We start from the raw sequence: 20,775 nt of genomic DNA on the forward strand, positions 1-20,775 counted from the left end.
GCACGAGTGCCCATTTTTAGTTTTAATTAAACATGTTTCTGTATGTAGTATCTTCCCTTTTGTTTTGAGCTATGGTACATCTGTTTCTCCGACGTATCTGTTTCCTTCTCGGAACCTACCTCTTCTTTATACCCATAACGTTAACCTAAAAGCTGTAAGTCAAAGCCAAGGAAAACAGAAAGCCTTACTGTCCTAACTAAACTCAACACACCTTGTGCAACAGCATAGGATGTGCGGACATCAAGGGAGTAAGTAATATAAGATTGGCATGGTGTCACTTGCCTTTAATCTCAGCACCCAAGAGGCAGAGGCAGGCAGATCTTATGAGTTGGGAGACTAGCCTGGTCTATACAGTGAGTTTTAGGCCAGCCAAGGATATGTAGGGAAGCCAGGTCTCAACAACTCTCCTCCCCAAAAAAAGAGTATAAGGAAGATTTTCTTCACTTTCTGTAATAAGTTTAGAGTCTGAATGGAATTTGCGGAAATTTCTATTTGTACAATATGAGTGAGTATTGACCAAGTATCAAAAACCCTTTGTCACGTTTTCTGGACGGGATGATACTTTTTGTCAATCACTGAGACCAAATAGCTGGAACAAGCAACTTACGAAAGAAGAGCTTACTGCGGCTTATAGTGTGGGGGTGCCATCCATTGCGCAGGAAGGCACAGACGCGGGGTCTCACGGAGTCCACAGCTAGCAGAAAAATGATGATCCTGAGTTTTCCCTTCTCATTCAGTCCAGCTGCCGTCATTCAGGGCAGGTGTTTCTTCGTCAGCTAACTGTCTGCGGAAGCACAGACATGCTGGAGGTGCGCCATCTCTGAGCATGCTAAACCCGTCAAGCTGACAGAGAAAATGAACTGGCACATGAGCTTTCATTGAGTGTCCATACTAGTCAAGATGATTTTCAAGGCCATATTCCAAACTTAAGATCTAGGGAAAGCATTTCGGTGGCTTTGATTTGATACACGACCTGATAGAGAACAGGGTCAGAATAGCATCTTCAATGGGGCTCGCACAGGGCATTAAGATTTCCTGGGGTTTTCTCCCCCAAACCGTTCTAATTTCTTAATCTAGATAGTAACCCAAGGAGCTCTATCCGGATCGTTTTGTTTCTTTGTTTTTTCTTGTTAACTTGACACAGGCTCGGGTTTCCTGGGAAGAAAACATGGACTGGGAAATTGTTTCCATCAGTTTGCCTACACACAGGTCTGTAGGACATCGCCTTGATTAATGATTGCGTAGAGGGCCCAGTGCATTTCAGGTGGTCCTGGGGTGTAGAGGCCGCTGAACAAGCCACGGGAAACAAAACAAGCCAGTAAGCAGCACTCCTCCACGGCCTCTGCTTCAGTTCCTGCCTCCAGCTGTCTGCCCGACTTCCCTGGATAACAGACTACAGCTGTCAGGTGAAACGAACCCTTTCTTACCCAAGTTGTTTTTATGGTGTTTTTCACAATAACTGAAAGCTAACTAAGGGAAGTCACAAAACAGCATCTGCTTTCATCTACTAATGTCCAATGATGTTATAAACTCAGCATTGGTACTGTTTAGAAATTCTTTACTGTCTAACGTTTGCTACGATTCATTGCAGCCTTGTGAGTTTTGTTGTGATGGCTCTTCATGGCTATCAACTTGACTAAATCAGGAATTAACTAAAACCCAAGCATCTGGATACACCTGTGACAGATTTTTGTCTTGATAGGGTGGAAAAACTCACTTAGCCTTTGAGGGGGGAAGATCCACCTTTAATCAGGGCTAGACCTTCTGTGGCAGTTTATACAAAAGGCTTAGAAGAAGGAAGCTTGCTCTCTCTTGGGCTGCTCGCTCTCAACAGCAAATTCATTCCTTCCCTGCCATTCTAGCCTTCTTCTTAGGATTCCAGCTTATGCTAAAGACCAACTCAGATATCCAGCCGTGTAGACTGAACAACTTACTGGATTCCTGGGCTTTTCCAGTCGGACACAGCCATTGTCGGACTAACTGGACCACAGCCTGTGAGCCACACCAATAAAGACTTCCTTCTATCGGTTCTGTTCCTCTAGAGAACCCGGACTAATACACTCCCTATGCATGACTACATCTAAATTCTTCTTCCCATGCTCCGCAGTTTGCTGTGTTTTGATCATCGATCTATTCCGCAATCCATTTGTGCGACCTTCCATTTTTCTTTTAATTGGACATCACTTAGAGTTATACGCTGACGTCTGGGTGGTGTTGGCATTTGCATGATAATCTTTCTCATTTTCATTATCCGAACTCTTGGGAAATATGGTCATGATATTCACTGTGTTCAAAATTAAGCCATCATAAACCTTGATACGAAGTAGCACTATCTCAGCGGTTAATCTACTTTTACAGGGGTGAAGACAGACCACTCGGGACTACACACACTACCATACACTGAAGCCCCGTGGCTGGGTCCCTTGCAGCACTGGGGTCTTACTATCAAAGCCAGGGTCCTAACTCAGCAGCAGCTGGCAGAGACAGCTGGCAAACCAGTTTGCTTTCTGGCGCGCGGCGGGGTGGGAGTGGAAGTGGGGGGCGTAATTTAAAAGGTTTCTGTATTTTCTCCCACTTCCCCGCTTAACGCGGAAAACCAAACACTCAATGGTTTTATAAATCCCAGGCAGACGCTAAGAACGGGAAATTCCAGTGTGGAACCAGAGGCACCCCCGGGCGAGTCTAGGTAAATCGGGTTTTCACCTCGTCCTGTTCTCGCACTAACAGATTCCCGAGAGTTTGTGTAAAGAACAATTTATCCTTTAAGCTTTGAGATCTCTTACGTCCCTTTTGGACTCCTGGGGATCGAGGGGTAGTAAAGAGACTGCAGAAACGTCGATGGAACTTGGGAAGAAGACCTTGCAAATCTGACTTGCAACGAAGGAAGTGAGATGACGTGATGATTGGGCCGAGGAAATGCTTTTATTAAGATTACAAACTCTTGTGTATGTCCGAGGAAGAGCAGAAGATCAAGGCGACTCTTTTTAACTTTTCAGTTTTGGGAAGATGTTGAATCTTCCAGACATTTTCAGGAATGAGAAAACAAACAAACAAACCAACAAACAAACTCATTTACGAACACTGCCTGGGCTAATGTAGGTAAAGTATAATTTGTTACTAAACAATATATCCCACGCCATCTGCCACGTGCCTCCTTAGCGCAGTAGGCAGCGCGTCAGTCTCATAATCTGAAGGTCCTGAGTTCGAACCTCAGAGGGGGCAGTGTTTTTCCTTTTAACTAAAAAGATTGTATTATATAGTTTAAAGACTCAAAACTATCCAATTGCTGTGCGGTTAGCTTCACTTTCCACTTGATATGAGCGATTTTCCCAAGGTCCTTCTTCATACTGCATTCTACCCTAAAATTTATTTGAAAGAAGGAATGCATAGATGAACAAACTGATGCTGGATTTTGCCTGGAAGTCCTTCGAACACATACGAAGCTTCCTTACCACCACGCACTGGATATATGACGTAACCTAGGTTTTCCGTCTCGTTAAACAGAGCTCTACAAAATTGCCAAGCGTTCTAAAACATCGGTCTGGTTATTGATAAAGACAAGCTTACTTATGTAACCCCAGAAATTTAGAAGCTACTAGGCAGTTTTGGGAGAAAAAAAGGCTAGCGCCCGAACAGGGACTTGAACCCTGGACCCTCAGATTAAAAGTCTGATGCTCTACCGACTGAGCTATCCGGGCTCTTGCTTTCAAGCCCTTCTAAACTAAATAAATATACATGGTATTAATACCTATCTTTTATTTTCAATATTTCATTTGGCCAGCTGATTTAAAAATCTATTATCTGTCATTCACCACTAAAGTGAAAACTCCCAGAGAGCATTTCCTGGATGCTCACTGTTAAACCTTCACCCCTTTGAGCTCAGGAAAGGGGGAGGGGAGCAGGGGTGTTACTCCAGCCGCTGGTAACTTCCATAATGAGATGTCCTGGGACCCCACGAAGAGAACGGAGGTTGGGACATTTCGAGAGTTGAAGAAAAACTCAGACCCCAAGTCGGCCTCCTTTCTCCTGCCTGCCAATTTCTCTGACTCTTCTTTTAACCGACTTTAAGGGAAAGCCTGAGGCGGTGGAGTTTCGGGACGGACGTGTAGACGCCGGCCGGCAGATCCGGGACTGAGAAGGGATGGACCGGGACGCGGCTTTAGACAGTGGCCGCACGACATGAGGACAGGGGACAAACATACACACTTGTGAGTCTCTCCCGGCTCCACAGAGCTACTAAAGCTGGATGTCAAATACAGTCTTAACCCTGAACATTTGTCTTCCTTGCTTGCTTTACTTATTTCTCCTTTAGAGTTTTTATCTTGAAGTTTGAATAACTTAGAAATTCTGTCAAGAGTAAAGGTACAACGTGGTGAGACTGGGGAGTGAACGTTTGTGTTTTGTTTTTATTTATTTTTGTATCTTCGTTTTGTGTCATCTTTGACACAGAGGATCATGGGTGGAATGGAGTGACCCCGATAGTAAGCAACCCCAGAAGAATGGTTAAAGAGAAGCAAACCAACAATTACACACATCTTACACCTTAAACGAGCAATTACATGTCGCTTACCCCTGTCACACTCGCACCCCCACCTCCCTCTCTGTTACACTCTTCTGGCCATGGTGTGTTAACATAAACAATTGCCAAATATATCTCAAAGGCATCTGAAATTCTCCTGGCTCCAATTGGGGTCAATGATGATTACATGTTTAATGGTTTTTGTTGTTTTTTTAAGACAGAGACCTCAACTAGCCATGTAGAGATTCACCCGCCTCTGCCTCTCGGCTGTTGGAATATTATAGGCATGCTTCACCACGCTTGTCGAGTGTTTAATACGTAAGAAAAAATTAAAAATCACTATTTTATAACTTTGTAACCGACCATTACATTACACAAACAGAAAAATTACCTGTTCAGTTTCATTAAATAGTGTTTGGGTTTCTTTTTGCGAAAACAAAGAACATTGTACTTTTTATGGAGGGAGAGAGAGAGCTCAATTCTCTTCTCCGAATAGAAAGTAAAATATATTGCGGCTGCCCCCTCTGAGGTTCGAACTCAGGACCTTCAGATTATGAGACTGACGCGCTGCCTACTGCGCTAAGGAGGCGCCCGCGAGCAGCAGCTCACGAACAGGTACCTGTGTTGATCTTCATGACAGCCTTTACAGTTGCAAGATCGCTTGCCAAACAGCTGCTGTTACGGAAGCTCGAGGCACAAAGCAGGAACCGAGTCTGCTGGGCCAGCGGAGCCTCCGCGGCTGCTCTAAGAAACCAGAGAGACGGCCGAACGAGAGCCCGCCACAGGGGGCAGTGCGCAAGGGACTGCGGGAAAGGAGCCCGAAAGTCAGCAATTACTCCAGGACCACAAGACAAGGCGGCACAACCACAGGGGTAGCGTGGCCGAGCGGTCTAAGGCGCTGGATTAAGGCTCCAGTCTCTTCGGGGGCGTGGGTTCGAATCCCACCGCTGCCACCATTTTCTTTTTTTTTTTTTTTTTTTTTTTTTTGGTCCTCCAATACAGGCCAATGAATATTTTTCTCTGGTTCAACTAGACAGCTTTCGTCCCCTCAGATCCTCCAGGATTCTCCCTCCTGCTTTCCGTTTCCTCGGGTTACAAATCGTAGTCATACATACCACACCTACAGCAGTCCCGGCAGAGGATATGCCTTCAACTATTTGCTTCAATTAACCGTTAATAAGCATGTAATGTGTGACCTTTACTCCCTTAATCTCTTCCTTTTCACCGGCCAAAGAATTTGCCAACAGATAACACGTTTTTCTTTAATACATTCATGTTCAGAAATATTATACCGTACCTACTGTGTGCTAGGGCGTGAAGACTCCACACTTTTTTCTTGCTACGTTGGTCGTTGAATGAAGAACGAATGTGAAACTTTCTCTTTCCCTGAGTCGACTTCCAACCAGATCGGGCCTCTGCCACTGAAGAAGTGGACTCCTTCCCATCCTGGAGACGGAAAGCCTGCCCTCAGCATCAGCACAGCCTTATCGTTCCATTTTGTACCCGAACCAGGGGGGAGCCATGATCTAAATAGATTGTATGAAAAAGTTAATAAAAGTAAATTAGTAAATAATAAAATAAATGCCTTGCCTTGCCGCTGCCTCTTATCCTCCAGCTAGAGACCCCTTGGGTCTTCCTGCTCCTCAGTCTTGGGCCTCAACTCAGAAATTATCTTCTCCTTAAGGCTGTCCTGGGTCTCCTATCAACTCAGTGATACCGACAGAAAAAGAGAGAGGGTGCCTGTCCCTCAGGAAGAAGGGAACCCGGGAGTGAAGGAGGAAGGAAGGAAAGGGGAAGGGAGGGAAAGGGAAAGAAGGAGAAATTGACTTTCTTAGACTCATTGAATTGAGCCTGTGAAGACAAAAAGAGACCCCGAAAGTCTAAAACTGCTCTAGCCCACTGTGTTGGTTTCCGCGTTCACGCTGCACGCACCGAGTGAACTTTGGCGGATCCTGGGGCTGTAGAAGAGGGAGAAAGACTCCGCCTTGGCCCCAGCTGCCTGGTGATGAGGGAACAGCATTAACAAGCCGCAGCAGTTCACTATTGCCGCGGAGGGCATGCTGCCCGGCACACAGTAGTTGCTCCTAACCAGTCTGCAGATACCGCGTATCGAGTAAATGAAGCAGGGGGAAAGGGGGGCTATATATGTCTTTGTTCAGTTTCTAACGATAGGACTAATATTCACTTTGCTTTTTGTGCTGGGGGAAAACGCACAAAATGCACGAACTGCTCTAGATGCTGCCAGACCCCGAGATGCAGATGAACACACGGGAGGTGGCAGCACTGAAGACGAAAAAGTTAATTCCTCCGATAAAAATACTATTAGGATCATCAAGAGGCAGAGATAAGAGATAAACATTCCGTTTAAAGTCGTGCTCCCCTTCATTTGTGTACCAAACGCACGTGCTCCCCTTCATTTGTGTTTTGTGTACCAAACACGCGCTTACAAAGTGCGCAAGGACAGTTGTGCTGTGAAAGTAGACTAGGGGCAGGGGGAGAGAAGCGAGATAGGGGAAGGATGTTCGGGATAAGAGCCAAGTTTACTAACTTATATATTTGAAAATGTCACAATTGGACTCATTTATTTGTATGCTAACCAAAAAAAAAAAGTAATTGGACAAAGATAAGAGAACAGCAAACAATCTAACAGGAAAATAAATAAAAGGATCAAGGATACAGCTGAGAAATTCATGAGAAGGTAACAATAAGTTACTTTGAAACAAACTAAATTTGAAACAGAATTTCAAATTCTGAGATGGTCCTGGTTTTTTTTTTTTTAAATCAGTGTCCAGAGATACATGTTGTAGCATGAACAGGGGCGGGTTGGTTCCATGGTGTAATGGTTAGCACTCTGGACTCTGAATCCAGCGATCCGAGTTCAAATCTCGGTGGAACCTTACTCCTCGGGTTATTTTTGTTTGAACATAGTTTCATTTAATTCCATGCAATGAACAGCTCCTTTTGTATTCCAGCATTTGGCAGTGAAAAAGGTGTACTTGACCCTGTCAACTGCACACTCAACTGTCAGTTGGGTCATTATGGAGTTTGTGCACGTTTCCTAAACGGAGATGTTTTCCCGCTGGTGGCAAAGCACAGGACTCGGCGCTCTTTGTGTTAATAGGACAGACGTCATGAAGGTCCCGAGCCGACTAAGACAGAAAACGAAAAGGAGAGAAGACGAAGAGTCTGTGAAAGTAATTGAAAACGAGTAAAAGGTAGTGTGTCAGGAGTGGGATTCGAACCCACGCCTCCATACGGAGACCAGAACCCCCATCCAGGGAAGCTGAGCTTGAGTCTGGCGCCTTAGACCACTCGGCCACCCTGACACCGCGGTTGGTTGTCAATTAATAAATCTTTCAATGATAATGACTGTGTATGCAATTGTTCGGAGATGTAGAAATACAAATCCCTATAAAGTAAACTAAATTCTTTTTCTCTGTCTACTCAGGAACTTAGACAAAAAAAAAAAAAAAAAAAAAAAAAAAAAAAACCCTCGAGGGTTTTTTTTTTTGTTTTTTTTTTGTTTGTTTTTGTTTTGTTTTTTTTTAGCTTCCAATCCCATCTGCAATTCAGCGTTTATCGGCCCTTGGGTGCCCCGCCTTTCTAGAGTGCAGCGGTGTTAGAAATCTCAAAGATCCTGCAAGCTCAGGTCTGGCTCAGAACCTTCCATCCGCGTCACGCCGGGACTCACAGCTCAGGCTCTGTTCCCAGATGGTGTCCTCTAGCTCCTGGATGATGGACAGACAGGTTAGAAACACTGGCTGCAGTGTATGTGAAAACTGACTGCAGGTCTAAGAGGAAGACGGAAGATCAAGAATTAAAGGGTAGGAACTTTGGAAGGGAAAAGTCAGAGTGAGACCGCAATGTCGGTACAGAGCACAAATCCCACATCCTTTGCTCCGCAGACTTGCAGACCAGACCGCTGGTGCTTCTTAAGGAAAAGGCGAAACTGTCCCATCTCTGGTAAATGGTACCACAGTAACAACAGACACTGACATTTGAGTTATTCCAAACGAATAGCTGGGTCTCGGTTTAATCCCGAAGAATCTCTAGGCTACACAGATCCAGAATCAGTTTTAATTTCTAACCTTAAGCATGAATAACAACCAAGGAAAATCAAGTACTTGTAAAATATTTCTACAATAAAGAAAAATTAAATATAATAGGAGGTGTGAGAGGACCTAAGGTGCGTGGGGGGGGGGGTGGGAAACAAATATAACACAGGAACTTGGAGTTTTGTTTTTGTTTTATTATAATAAACTCCTTCTGGGGGTAAAAGAAGAGAAAAAAATTCTTTAATAGTTTAGTGACAGAATTTTTTTTTTGAAGTTATGAAACAAAGTTGAAGAAATCTTGAAAATGGGTGGGGAATAGTAAATCGGAGACGATAAACAAAACCCTTTTATAAAGTATGGTGGAAGACATGCTCTCACACCCTGGGGCATCCTGGGAAAGAAAAGGTAAAAATGACAGAAAGGAGACAGAGAGTTTAGCAGAACGAAGACTTCAGATTGCCTGACGGGACGGCCCATCAAATGCCCCACATCAAGGCAAGCTTGTTCTATCCGACGTGGATAGTTGCAAAAAGACAAATGCAAGATAGTGATAAAGGTCCCGGATTCAGAATGCTGTCCTTTTTAAACACGGCAAAACTGAAAGCTAAAAGACAGAGGTCAATGACTTGTAAGATTAAACAAAAAATAAAAAATCCAAAATAGGTCTTCTCCTGATGGAGTGCAGTCAAGCTTAGAGCTCAGTTACTCAGTCACTCCTTGAACTCGTGACATCATCCTCTGAAGCAGACAAGGTGAGTCACGAACACATGTAGATATCGACACCTAGCCAGACTACTGACAACACGTACATAGACATTTTCATTACCTTTGTTTATCCAGGAGGGGCAGATGGCGTGGTGTGCATGCAGAGGTCAAAGGACAACTTGCTGAATCAATGCTACCGACCGGCCCTGTGGGACCCAGGCGTCAGACTCGGGCCTGGGAGCAAGCACATTCACCACAGAGTCGCCTTATCAACCCTAAACGGGGAGTGGGGGAGGGTGGGGGAGGGTTGGGGTGGGGGCATGGAGGGGTGGGGGGGAGGGATGTATTTACATGACTCCAAACATTTTATGTCCCACGTCCTCTCTCAGGAAGTTTCTGGAGAATTGTTCTAGCGAACATGACTTAAATTAATAAAAGCATGTGAAATCCCATAATAGTGACGTTCTCACAACACAGAAGTAAAACGAGATCTTGCAAGGCTTGCTGAATTTCCAGCAAGTCTATGACAGAAGAGAGGGTAACACAACAAGAGAACACACATGAAACAGGAGACAACAGATTCTCACACCTTTAATCCTGGGAACCAGTCAACCAATGAGTTCCCCTTCCCCAGTATCTGTCATTTAGTCTCTTCTTACCACAAGACAAGAACCCACCACATATAGGGTAATATTGGGATGTATCTAGGAACAAACAGGCCATTAATCTGCATCTTAAATGGGAAAATCTCTTTAAATCGTAAGAAATTTCCCAGAGTGGGGGGTGGGAGTAGAGAAAAAAAAAACATTCTCATGACTAATAAACCTTACCCCTGCAACAACTCAATAAAATGCCTGCACTTTTCCAGGTCTGTAGGAAACTGAGTTTCTGGAAAGCTGGATTGATCCTGTTCTTTGACCCCTATTCTTTCCAGTTATAAAAATTCTGCCCGAGAGTTCATACTCAGTCTGTTAGGTCTACAACCATAGGGGCAAGTTCTCATGTGTTCAGTATCCACAGGTAAGCTGGCGGCCTCCAGGAAGACTCGGCAGGTCAAAAAGCATTGCTACCCAACCTGACTGAGATCCACAAGGCAGGATGACACGGAATCTTGTGATTTGTCATTGACCCCCTCCCGCCGACACACACAAATGCTGATATATGCATATATTTTTATAAGTTTTATTTTTTGTGATGATAACTGCACCATCCGCTGTTCCTTTCCTGCCATGTGCTCCTCTTCCCTTGCTCTCTCTTATTTCATGGCCTCCTTTTCTTTAATTGTTGTGAGATAGAGGGATGGACCAGCAGTTAAGAATAGTTGTTTCTCTTCGAGGCTCCACAAATTCAGTTCCCAGCACCCATGTTCAGTGGCTCATACTGCTGGTAATTCTAGCTTCAGGGTATCCCACACTTCTTCCAGCTTCCAAGGGCACATACACTCTTGTGCACACACCCCCACACAGACACACAAATAGATATAAAAATAAAAAGGAAAATAAATCTTTACATTTTTTATAATGAGGTCTCAGAAATGATATTTCTCACTTGGAAAATTAAATTGACATATTGCCTCAAACATATGACCTTGAAATAATGTCACAAAACTCATATTAAGGCTAATTGTACAACACAGTGGTAGATCACATGTGGCTCACATCTATGGTCCTGGAGGAGAGAGAGGAGAGAGAAAGAGAAAGAGAGAGAGAGGGAGAGAGAGAGAGAGAGAGAGAGAGAGAGACTTTGAAAGTCCAAGTACACCTTTTAGTTCCTCCCAATGATACATCTTTTTTAAAATTTTTATTTGTGTGGTGGTTTAAGTGAGATGTTCCCCATAGACATCTGAATACTTGGTCTTCTGTTGGTGGTATTGTTTGGGGAAAAGGTGTGATCTTGTTGGAGAAGGTATGTCACTGGAGAGGGGCTTTTACAATTTAAAGACTTGTACCATTTCAAGTTGGTTCTGTTATTTTGAGTTCACACATTGACATCATGTGAACGATCTTCATTCTAGATGCAAAACTGTGCCAGCCCGAAGAGTTCCATGCTGCCTGTTTTAGGTAGGGTTTCTAAATAAAAGAGACACTGTGGCCAAGGCAACTCTTAATAAGGAAAACATTTAATTGGGGTGGCTCACTTCCAGTGCAGAGGTTCAGTTCAGTTCATGGTGGGACATGGCAGTGTACAGGCAGACATGGTACTGGAGAAATACCTGAAGAGTCCTACATCTCCCAGGCAACAGGAAGTGGTCTGAGTGTCACACTGAGCAAAGCTTGAGCAAAAGAGACCTCAAAGCCTGCCCCCACAATGACACACTTCCTCCGACAAGGCCACACCTCCTAATACTGCTACTCCCTTTGGGGGACCATTTTCTTTCAAATCACCACACCACCCTTGCAAAGCTACAGGTATTGCTTTCTACTCTCTGCCTCAATCCTGGAAACTACTGGCGAATGTTTGTGTAATATTTTTATATTTTTATATTGTGTAATAATTTTAATATTTCAAAAGTACTATGAAGCCGGGCAGTGGTGGCGCACGCCTTTAATCCCAGCACTCGGGAGGCAGAGGCAGGCGGATCTCTGAGTTCGAGACCAGCCTGGTCTACAAGAGCTAGTTCCAGGACAGGCTCCAAAGCTACAGGGAAACCCTGTCTCGAAAAACCAAAAAAAAAAAGTACTATGAAAAAAATGGAGAGATGAATGCTTAGAAGCACTGCCTGCTCTTCCATAGGACCCAGGTTTGATTCCCAGTACCCACATGGCTTACAAAACTCTGTAATTCCAGTTCCAGAGGATTCATATGAACATTCACACATGCTGGCAGAATAGCCACACATAGAAAATAAACAAATCTTTAAAGGGGGAGAAAATGGTACCCAAATCAAGTCTGCTCACTCTCCATGTTCTCATTTATACACATACACACACACACACACACACACACACACACACACACACACACACACACACTAAGCCATAGTGCTGGAGATTTGGACATAGGTTCTTTTACAAGCTAAGCATATCTATCACTAAACTGTAGCCTCAGCATGTGTTCAATCTCCCTCTCTCTCCATCTTCCTCCCTCCACTTCTTCCTTTCCTTCTAGGGTCTTACCAAGTTGTCCAGACTGGCCTTAAACTCATTCTGTTGTCCAGGTTGGTCTCAAACTTTTGATCCTTCTGCCTCAGCCTCTCAAGTAACTAGGATTACAGGCCTGATTTGAAATGTGCATGTGCATGTGTGTGTCTCTGTGGGTATGTATACAGATGAATTTTGTTTTCTCCTGTGCTAGGATCAAACCCAAGGCACTGAGTATACTAGACATGTGTTCCATCATTTGGCTACATACCCAGCCTCTGGAGTCATTGGTTCTATTACTTCCAAGGAGTAATTTTATGAGCACACAAACTATTTTATTCTTAATGTATGTTAATTGTATAAAATAACGGATTAGAACACTTTCATACAAGTGTAAAACGCACTTGCTCGTACCCACCTTCCCTACTGCCCTCTATTTACCTCACCCCTCCTGTTGTTCTCTTCTCAGTCTTCTATTTTCACGTCTCATAGATTTTTAATGTATTGTTTAAATTAGCATATATTCATTGCACAGAACAATAGGTTTTATAATGGTATTTTCTTTTTTCTAATGGTATTTTCAAATGTGTATGCATGTATATCAAATATGATCATGTTCGTCCCATTACCCTCTTATGTCAGTCCTTTCTCACTCCCATTGGTACTATTCTTTTTCTATTTTCTTCCTCTCTCTGTTTCTGTCTCTGTCTCTCTCTCTCTCTCTCTCTCTCTCTCTCTCTCTCTCTCTCTCTCTCTCTCTCTCTCTCTCTCTCTCTCCCCCCGCCCTCTTTTGAGAAAGTCTCACTTTAGCTCTGGCTGTCCTATAACTCACTGTGCATATCCGGCTAGTCTCAAACCCAGAAATTTGTTCTGCTTCCCAGTTGCTATTTTCATGTGAGTTCCAGGGATCAAACATTCTGTATTGGTTTCTTCTCTGCTGCTGTGCTGTGATAAACACCACGACCCAGGCAACTTACAGAAGAGTTCATTCAGGTTTGATGGTTGCAGAGCTTCAGTGTCCTCGGCTGTGTGGCCAACATGGCCGTAAGCAGACAGAGAAAGAAGCTGACAGCTCACATCTTGAGCAGCACAACTCCAAAGCACAGAGAGCAAATGTCTTGAAAACTCTCAAAGCCAGCCCTCAGCCATACAACTCCTCCAGCAAGGTCACACTTCCTCAGCCTCCACAAACAGCTCCCCAACTGTGGACCATCTCCCAGATGCCTCTTTTTTTTAAACCTGGTCTCCATTCACAAGAGAGAACATGTGATACATCTTTTTGAGTCTGGTTTAACGTTATAACCTTTAAATTAATTTCATTCTTCCTAATGGCTAACCCAAAATCTGTCGTACATATGTATCACATATTTTTTAATCGAATCATCTGTTGGTAGACATCTAGATTGATTTAGTACCTTGGCTATTATGCATAGTGCATCAATAAGTATAGATATGCAAGTACCTCCATGGAATGCTTTGTGATTATATCCAGGAGCTCATAGCATTATAGATCAACTTTTAATTTGGAGGTTGGGGTCTCTAAGGATTTTCTGTATTCATTAACATTCCGACCAACAGTGTAGAAAGACACCTTCTCAATATTTTGACAGAATTTGCTGTTGTTTCTTTTTGGTTGGTTGGTTGGGTTTTGTTTGGGGGGGGGGATGGGTTGTTTGTTTTTCAAGACAGGGTTTCTCTGTGTAGCTTTGACTGTCCTGAAACTTGCTGTGTGGACCAGGCTGGCCTCGAACTCACATAGATCCTTCTGCTTCTGCTTCCATGTGCTGAGATCAAAGACATGCTACCACCACCAGGCTCTTATACTAAATACTAAATCTTTAATGATATTTTTGGACTATTTTGCAGTTTTCTGTTTCTGATAAATCAATCTGCTATGTTATTTTTAGAAGCGCAGCAGCTTGTTTATCCTGTCATTTCCCACACTGTGGTGATTTGAATGGAAATGATCCCCATAGGTTCACAGAGAGTGACACTATTAGGAAGTGTGACCTTGGGGGTGGGTGTGGCTTTGTTAGAAGCATTAGAAATGATAGCATAAAAGGGTAGATTATCAAATCTACTTTTAAACTGAAAAACAACTACTAGTTTCAAATAGTTTACATTGGTATGGATTTTTGTACATTGATACAAATTTGAGGTTATTTTTATTACAACATACTCCGTAAATATATATTTATACTCTTGTTTAAAGTATTGTACCTATGCAGGTACATTTAAAAATGTAATGTAAAGTTCTATTCCTTGAAAGCTCCTATTACAAACTGTTCAGGATAATTAAAAAATAGTAGACTAGTAGTAGCTAGTCACCTATAACACTCAAACTTGTAGTCATGTTAGGCATGACTTTAAGGTTAAACAGAGATATATTCTAGACAGATAGGTGGTCTTCAAAAACACTTCGGAGATCTACAGAATACGGCATTTAAGATGTTTCAATAATATAAGGCTTTTCATGACAGTGAGACATGTCTGCTCCTGGCAGCACCAATATACTTAAAGATGATGGGCAATGAATAACCTCCATATGGAGTCTGCTTCAAATGTGGCAAAGCTAGACATTGGGCAAGAAATTTCCCTTACCTTGACTGCTGACAGTATGCTGTCCAAATTGGACAGGCAGGACACAAAAGGAGGCAACTGTTGGAGTTTGCCAGACAAGATAAAGCAGTCCTTCAAAATTACTGCTCTACAGAAAAGTCTGCCAGATATTCTAGGCCTGTAGGCTGAAGGTGGATGCTCCAACATTACAGAGGAATCTTGGGTGGCTGTTCTGGAAGCTAGCTGTCTCTATCATTTCTATAATTTTGGAAGTTGTTTCCTCTGCACTTCCTGTTTACTCAGGTACAATTTTATCCTTCTCAGGTCTCTGATGGGGTTGAAGACTAGATAGTTATAGTTTCATGGTTTTCCTTGTTACCAATTTCAGAAAAGAAACTCACAAAAGAGATGTAAAGTTTATAAAGGTTGAGAGACAAAAGCTTAAGTTGCTTATCAAGGAAAATGTTTTAAGGTCTAAAAGAAATTTTTAGGTTGGTAGCACAAGTTATGATAGAAAGTGATTTAAGCATAACATTTTGGACTCACTGAGATAGGATAAATAATAGAGTACTTTCTACAAAATTGCCAAATACAAATGGAGTGGACATTGTAAATGTAATTCTTACCTGATAATTGTTCATATTGTATATAGTTTATTGATGTTAGAGAAGGAGCCCTTTATTGGACAAAAAGGGGGAGATGTTGGGATAATCTTTGTGTACACTGTGTGAAGATGTGTCTCTGTTTAACCTCGCCTGCCAAAGGCACCTTCTGACTGGCTTAATAAAGAGCTGAATGGCCAGCAGCTAGGCAGGAGAGGATAAACAGGACTTCTGGAGAGAGAAACTCCGGGAAAGAATCTGAGACAGGAGATTTACCAGCCAGATGCAGAGGTAGTTGGACATATAGTACTGAGGAGAGGGAACAAGCCATGAAGCAAAACAGACTAACATAAATGGGTTAATTTATGTTTTAAGAGCTAATTGGGAACAAGCCTAAGCTAAGACCAGGCTTTCATAATTAATAAAAAGTCTTTGTGTTGTTATTCAGGAGTTGGTAGTCCAAAACAAAGACTTGTTACAAAGTGTGTCATTGAGGGTGGGCTTTGAGGTCTCAGAAGCTTAAGCTAGGACCACTGCCTGCCGATCTGGATGTAGAACTCCCAGCTACCGCTCCAGCACCATGCCACCATGCTTCCCACCAAGATCATAACGGACTAAACTTCTGAACTGTAAGCCAGTCCCAAATAAACGTTTTCCTTTATAACAGTTGCTGCGGTCGTGGTGTCTCCTCACAGCAATAGAAACCCTAACTGAGACACAAACTAACTCTGAAAATTTTCTTGGTAAAGGACAGATGAGAAAAGGAGAGGAAACAGAACTCTGTTCCTCTTGGGTTCCACTCAGCCTGCATGAGCGATATGATAAAGGGGAATCACCAGTCCCAAATGCCTCTGAGATGTTAAAGCCTGGCAGACTTTAGAAGTCATTGGTCTCCTTAAAGTAGGTAGAATAAAGACAACAAATAGGAATTTATTTTACAACAAAACATTTTATTGCCGGGCAGTGGTGGCGCACGCCTTTAATCCCAGCACTCGGGAGGCAGAGGCAGGCGGATCTCTGTGAGTTCGAGGCTGGCCTGGTCTACAAGAGCTAGTTCCAGGGCAGGCTCTAAAAAAAAAGCTGCAGAGAAACCCTGTCTCGAAAAAAAAAAAAAAAAAAAAAAAACAAAAAAAAAAAACCAACATTTTATTAAAAAAAACGCTGTAATTATAAGTGTTGGTACACACCTGTAATATTGGCACCCAAGATACTAAGAAAGGATGATTGTCAAGTTCTAGGCCATCTTGGGTTACTTAGGGAGACTCTCAACAAAACAAAATACATAATAAATGATAGTTTAATATCATTTTTGCTTGCTTGGTTTTTGAGAAAGGATATGGCTGTATAGTCCTGGCTGTCCTGGAACTTGAACCTAGAGATCCACCTGCCTTTGCCTCCTGAATACTGGAATTGAAAGCATGTACCACCATACGTGGTTGTGTTTTAATATCTTTGTCCTGTGTTTTAAAGGGTTTGAGCAATGTCTTGGAAGCAAATAAATAAATAAATAAATAAATAAATAAATAAATAAATAAATAAATAATAACAGACATGAGAAAGTACCTTTAATCCCAGTATTCAGGAGGCAGAATCAGGCAGATTCCTGTGAGTTCCAGGACAGCTAGGGCTACGCGTAGAGAGACCCTGTCTCAAAAAAATCCACAAGATCAGTAAAGAAAAATGGAAGGGAAAAAAAGGAGGAGGAGAGGAGATAGGAGACAGGGAGAGAATGAAGAGGAGAGGGGAAGGGGAAGGAGGGGAGGAGGTGGGGAAGAAAGGGAGAGAAGAGGAGGGAAGAGGAAAAGTGACTTTTCTGTCAGTTTAGCAGCTGCACATGAATCTACTGATATTTTCATTATCATCTGCTGCCCCATGGCCCCTCAGTCAGTGCCCCATCGGCCACTCAGGTTGCATCCTGGTAGGTCCCATGGCTGCTCTATTATGACCATGATATGTAGGTTTAAATTCAGTCTGTGTTCTATTTATCCATAAGACTCAGGACTCAAAGGCTGGGACAAAACCCTGCTAGATCAGAGAGATTGGGTAGCAAATAGCTGACCTTGCTTTTTGGCCAGAGACACTGCAAAGAGATGCGTCTCTTCCTTGTCTCAAAAAGGAAAGCACCAAACCTGCCCCTTCCTTCCTGTTTTTCCTCGCTATCCAAACCGTTGGCTTTTCCATGATCACTTCCAGTCAGCTAGTTGCTGGCTCTGCCCTGATTCAAGATTTAACTTTATTGGCAAGTCTCAGGAGTGTCAGAGTGTGATCAAAATACCCTACAACAGAAGAGAGGAGGTAGAGAGAAGAGGGGGGGAAAGAGAGAAAGAACACACTTTTCCCATGCTGCCAGCTGAAGGCCGGAGCAAGGCATTGCTGCTAAGTGTATACTGGTCCTTAACACTGCTTTACAAGAGATGCTGACGACTGTCCTCATTCATGATGACCTGGTACATGAAATTCCCAAAGTGGCCAAAACTTTAGACATATGCCAAATCCGTCTTTGTGTTGTTGCATCTAATTGCGATGAGCCTGTGTATGCCAAGTTGGCAGAAGCCTGGTCGTGGAACATTTGTTTAACTAGGAAAGTTGTGTCACATTTGTTTATGCTGCATTTGTTTAACTGTTTAAAGATATGTTGCATTTGCATTAATTAAATAAAATTAACCTGGGTTCAGAGAGGTAGGGTTGGCAACTAGCTGACAGGAAGTAGCAGGTAGGAGTATAGCATGGATTTTTCGGTTGGGGCACTGTGGAAGAAGAAAGGCTTTCTGGAAAGCCAGCTAAGAAAGAAAGTTGGTCAGCTGCTACTCTTTGAGCTCACAGGTTTTTACCCTAGCCTTTGAATCCTCGGTTTTATTAGAACAATTGAGACTTAGTTAATTCTACCTTTAGGCAGCAATAGAGTCATTATCTGGGAGAGCAGAATCCCCCCAAGCTACGGGCCTTGGGAGCCTAGCTGATGAAGCTTAAAGCCCTATCGCTGTGACAAGGTAAGACAGCAAAGCCCTTTCACCAAGCGCCAAATAAATCTAACTAAGGTTGGTGGTGAGAAACTGGGGCAATTGGTGGGCCTCTGTAACACTGACCGAGAGGGGAAAGAAACCCAGTAAAGTGACTGGTTGCTATTGTGTAGTAGTTAAAGATGACGGCAAATGATCTCTGGCTAAGGATGTCTTCAAAGAGTACTTCAAATGCAAGAAATGAACAAATAAAAAAAATGGTTCAGTAAAAAAAAACCTTTAACGTCACATCACGGCTTCTCTCATGTGCAGAATCTAGATTTAGCGATACACACAGAGTACTAACACGAGGAAAGTACAGCGACATATATTACGAAAGGGCCATAATGGACAAGGGAGGGCAAAAACTTAACTCAAAAAAGTCCTTAAGAATTTGACAAAATGAAAAAAACACGGAGAAGTTTTAAGGAGGACTCTTCCTGGAAGTGGTTATGAAAACAGTTGGGAAAAAAAGATTGGGAACAAAATTAATGGCCGCAGTTTCATCCATCGACTATCAGTTCATTTCAAGCTCATTTGCAAACTGATGAGTACTGCAACAATTTAGGTCAAGGTGGATTAAGGAAAATTCAAATGGAGTGGATGGAACTGTAGAAAGAGCACTCGCCCAGCACAAGTGCTGAGTTTGATCTCCAGCAATGGGAACGCGGAAATGAGTAGACAGATTAAGCAATAAAGCAAATGACAAGTCTACTAAATTTCGTGGATAAAGAGAAAACAGCCATCATTTGGGAAAGGAGGGGGCCAGTAGGAATCCCAGAAGAGAAAGCCTCCATTCCGCCACCCCCACCTCACCCAACCCGCCTGTTGGCCTGCCTCCGGCTCCAGGCCATCTGCCTGCAAAGGTTAAGAAAGCAGAGGCCACATCAGCCCTGAATGACAAGGCTAAACTCCAGGCCTGCGCCCAGGACCTAAGGACACACGTCTGCATCTGCACATCCTATTTACACACTGGCTTGCAAAACTTGTTTCTTCCTTCTGGAGAAAAAGAGTGGAATTTTCAATTCCTTTGAACCAGAGCAGACTCTGGTGTGACCTAGACCAAATATTGGACTTTTTACTTTTTGCTCTTGATATTTGGGCCTGGAGTTTCAAATGGCCAGGTTGGAGAAAGGAGGCTTGGTTTGGCAAGACCTGTTAGTACCTCAAATTTCTTGTCCCATGGTGAAGATCTGAGTAAAATCCTCTAACGTAATGCTCTGGGTGCAGAAACCCCTGTTGCTCAAATACACGGGCAACACTGAGACAGTTCCAAAGGAAAGCAGGAAATGCTCTGTTAGAGGTGACAGCATGCAGAACTGCAAAACTATTCTATGACTAGAGAATGGACATTCTGGGGCTACAAGACCTCGGGTCATCGTGGGATTCTCAATAGAGCAAAAACAAGCAAGTTTTAGGTTCTACTCAATGCCATCCAATGCACTCGGTATTTTACTTAAACTGATGGGTGAGCATTGTTAGGTCCAGATCTGCGAAGTCCCCTAAAAACCAACAAGGAGACTGAGTCCCGTATGTAAAAGCAAAGAGCCTTTATTTTATGCAAGTTTGCAAACTCCGCCTCTGCGCATGTCCAATGTATTGGAACAAACGGAGAGCCCCGAGCTCAGTTAGAGTTGGGTTTTTATAGTAGTAAAGGTGGGGGTAAGGGGTTTCTGAGGTTCAGGACCCCTGATTGACTGACATTTGTCTAGGGGGTGTCCTGGTGTGTGCTAGCAGGTGATCCTATCTACAGCGGTTGGAACGTAAGGCATTTCTTTTGGATGGTCTGTTCTTGGGTGGTGCTCAGGTAATCTTAGTTTATCAGCAACCTACTGAGATTCAGGCCTCTATCTATGGCTGAGTCCTACTCTGGCAGGTGATAATGGTTGGGAGTAAAGAACTTCCTTTGGGTGGTCTGTTTCTATTTAGCTTATCATGGCTGACTCCCACAAGCCCCTTTATGGCTCAAACAGTTAAAAAAGAAAACCAAGTCTAACTTCTTGCTGGGGTATATCCCTGAAAAAAAAAAAAAGACAAAAAAAAAAAAAAAACAGGCTCAAGGGGGACACTGAAGTGGGTTGCTAGGTATAAGAACTTACTAGAACAATTTATTAACGCCGCGCTCGGAGGGACCACAGTAAGGTGGACACTCAGAATTTCAGGCCCCAGCGACGTAGAGAGCAGGCTCTGGTGGGGGTGGGGGTGGGGGTGGGGGTCCGAGAACGAGGCTCAAATGACAGAATCCTGGTCCTTTCT

The 20,775-nt window shown here is 43.2% G+C and overlaps 6 non-coding genes across 6 annotated transcripts; 3 read left to right on the forward strand and 3 right to left on the reverse strand.

The window, feature by feature from the left end:
- The first annotated feature begins 3,149 nt into the window (after positions 1-3,149).
- On the forward strand, positions 3,150-3,222 carry Trnam-cau. The gene has a single exon. It is a non-coding gene; the product is annotated as a tRNA-Met (tRNA).
- A 403-nt stretch (positions 3,223-3,625) lies between these two features.
- On the reverse strand, positions 3,626-3,698 carry Trnak-uuu. Its single transcript has one exon. It is a non-coding gene; the product is annotated as a tRNA-Lys (tRNA).
- Positions 3,699-5,035: 1,337 nt separating this feature from the next.
- Trnam-cau lies at positions 5,036-5,108 on the reverse strand. Its single transcript has one exon. It is a non-coding gene; the product is annotated as a tRNA-Met (tRNA).
- A 282-nt stretch (positions 5,109-5,390) lies between these two features.
- Positions 5,391-5,472, forward strand: Trnal-aag. Its single transcript has one exon. It is a non-coding gene; the product is annotated as a tRNA-Leu (tRNA).
- A 1,872-nt stretch (positions 5,473-7,344) lies between these two features.
- Trnaq-cug lies at positions 7,345-7,416 on the forward strand. Its single transcript has one exon. It is a non-coding gene; the product is annotated as a tRNA-Gln (tRNA).
- A 324-nt stretch (positions 7,417-7,740) lies between these two features.
- Trnal-caa lies at positions 7,741-7,845 on the reverse strand. Its single transcript has 2 exons — positions 7,808-7,845; positions 7,741-7,786 (listed from the first exon to the last, which is right to left on the reverse strand). It is a non-coding gene; the product is annotated as a tRNA-Leu (tRNA).
- Positions 7,846-20,775: the final 12,930 nt, after the last annotated feature.

Source organism: Arvicola amphibius, chromosome 6 (assembly GCF_903992535.2).
Source record: "Arvicola amphibius chromosome 6, mArvAmp1.2, whole genome shotgun sequence".
In the NCBI taxonomy this organism is placed as follows: domain Eukaryota; kingdom Metazoa; phylum Chordata; class Mammalia; order Rodentia; family Cricetidae; genus Arvicola; species Arvicola amphibius.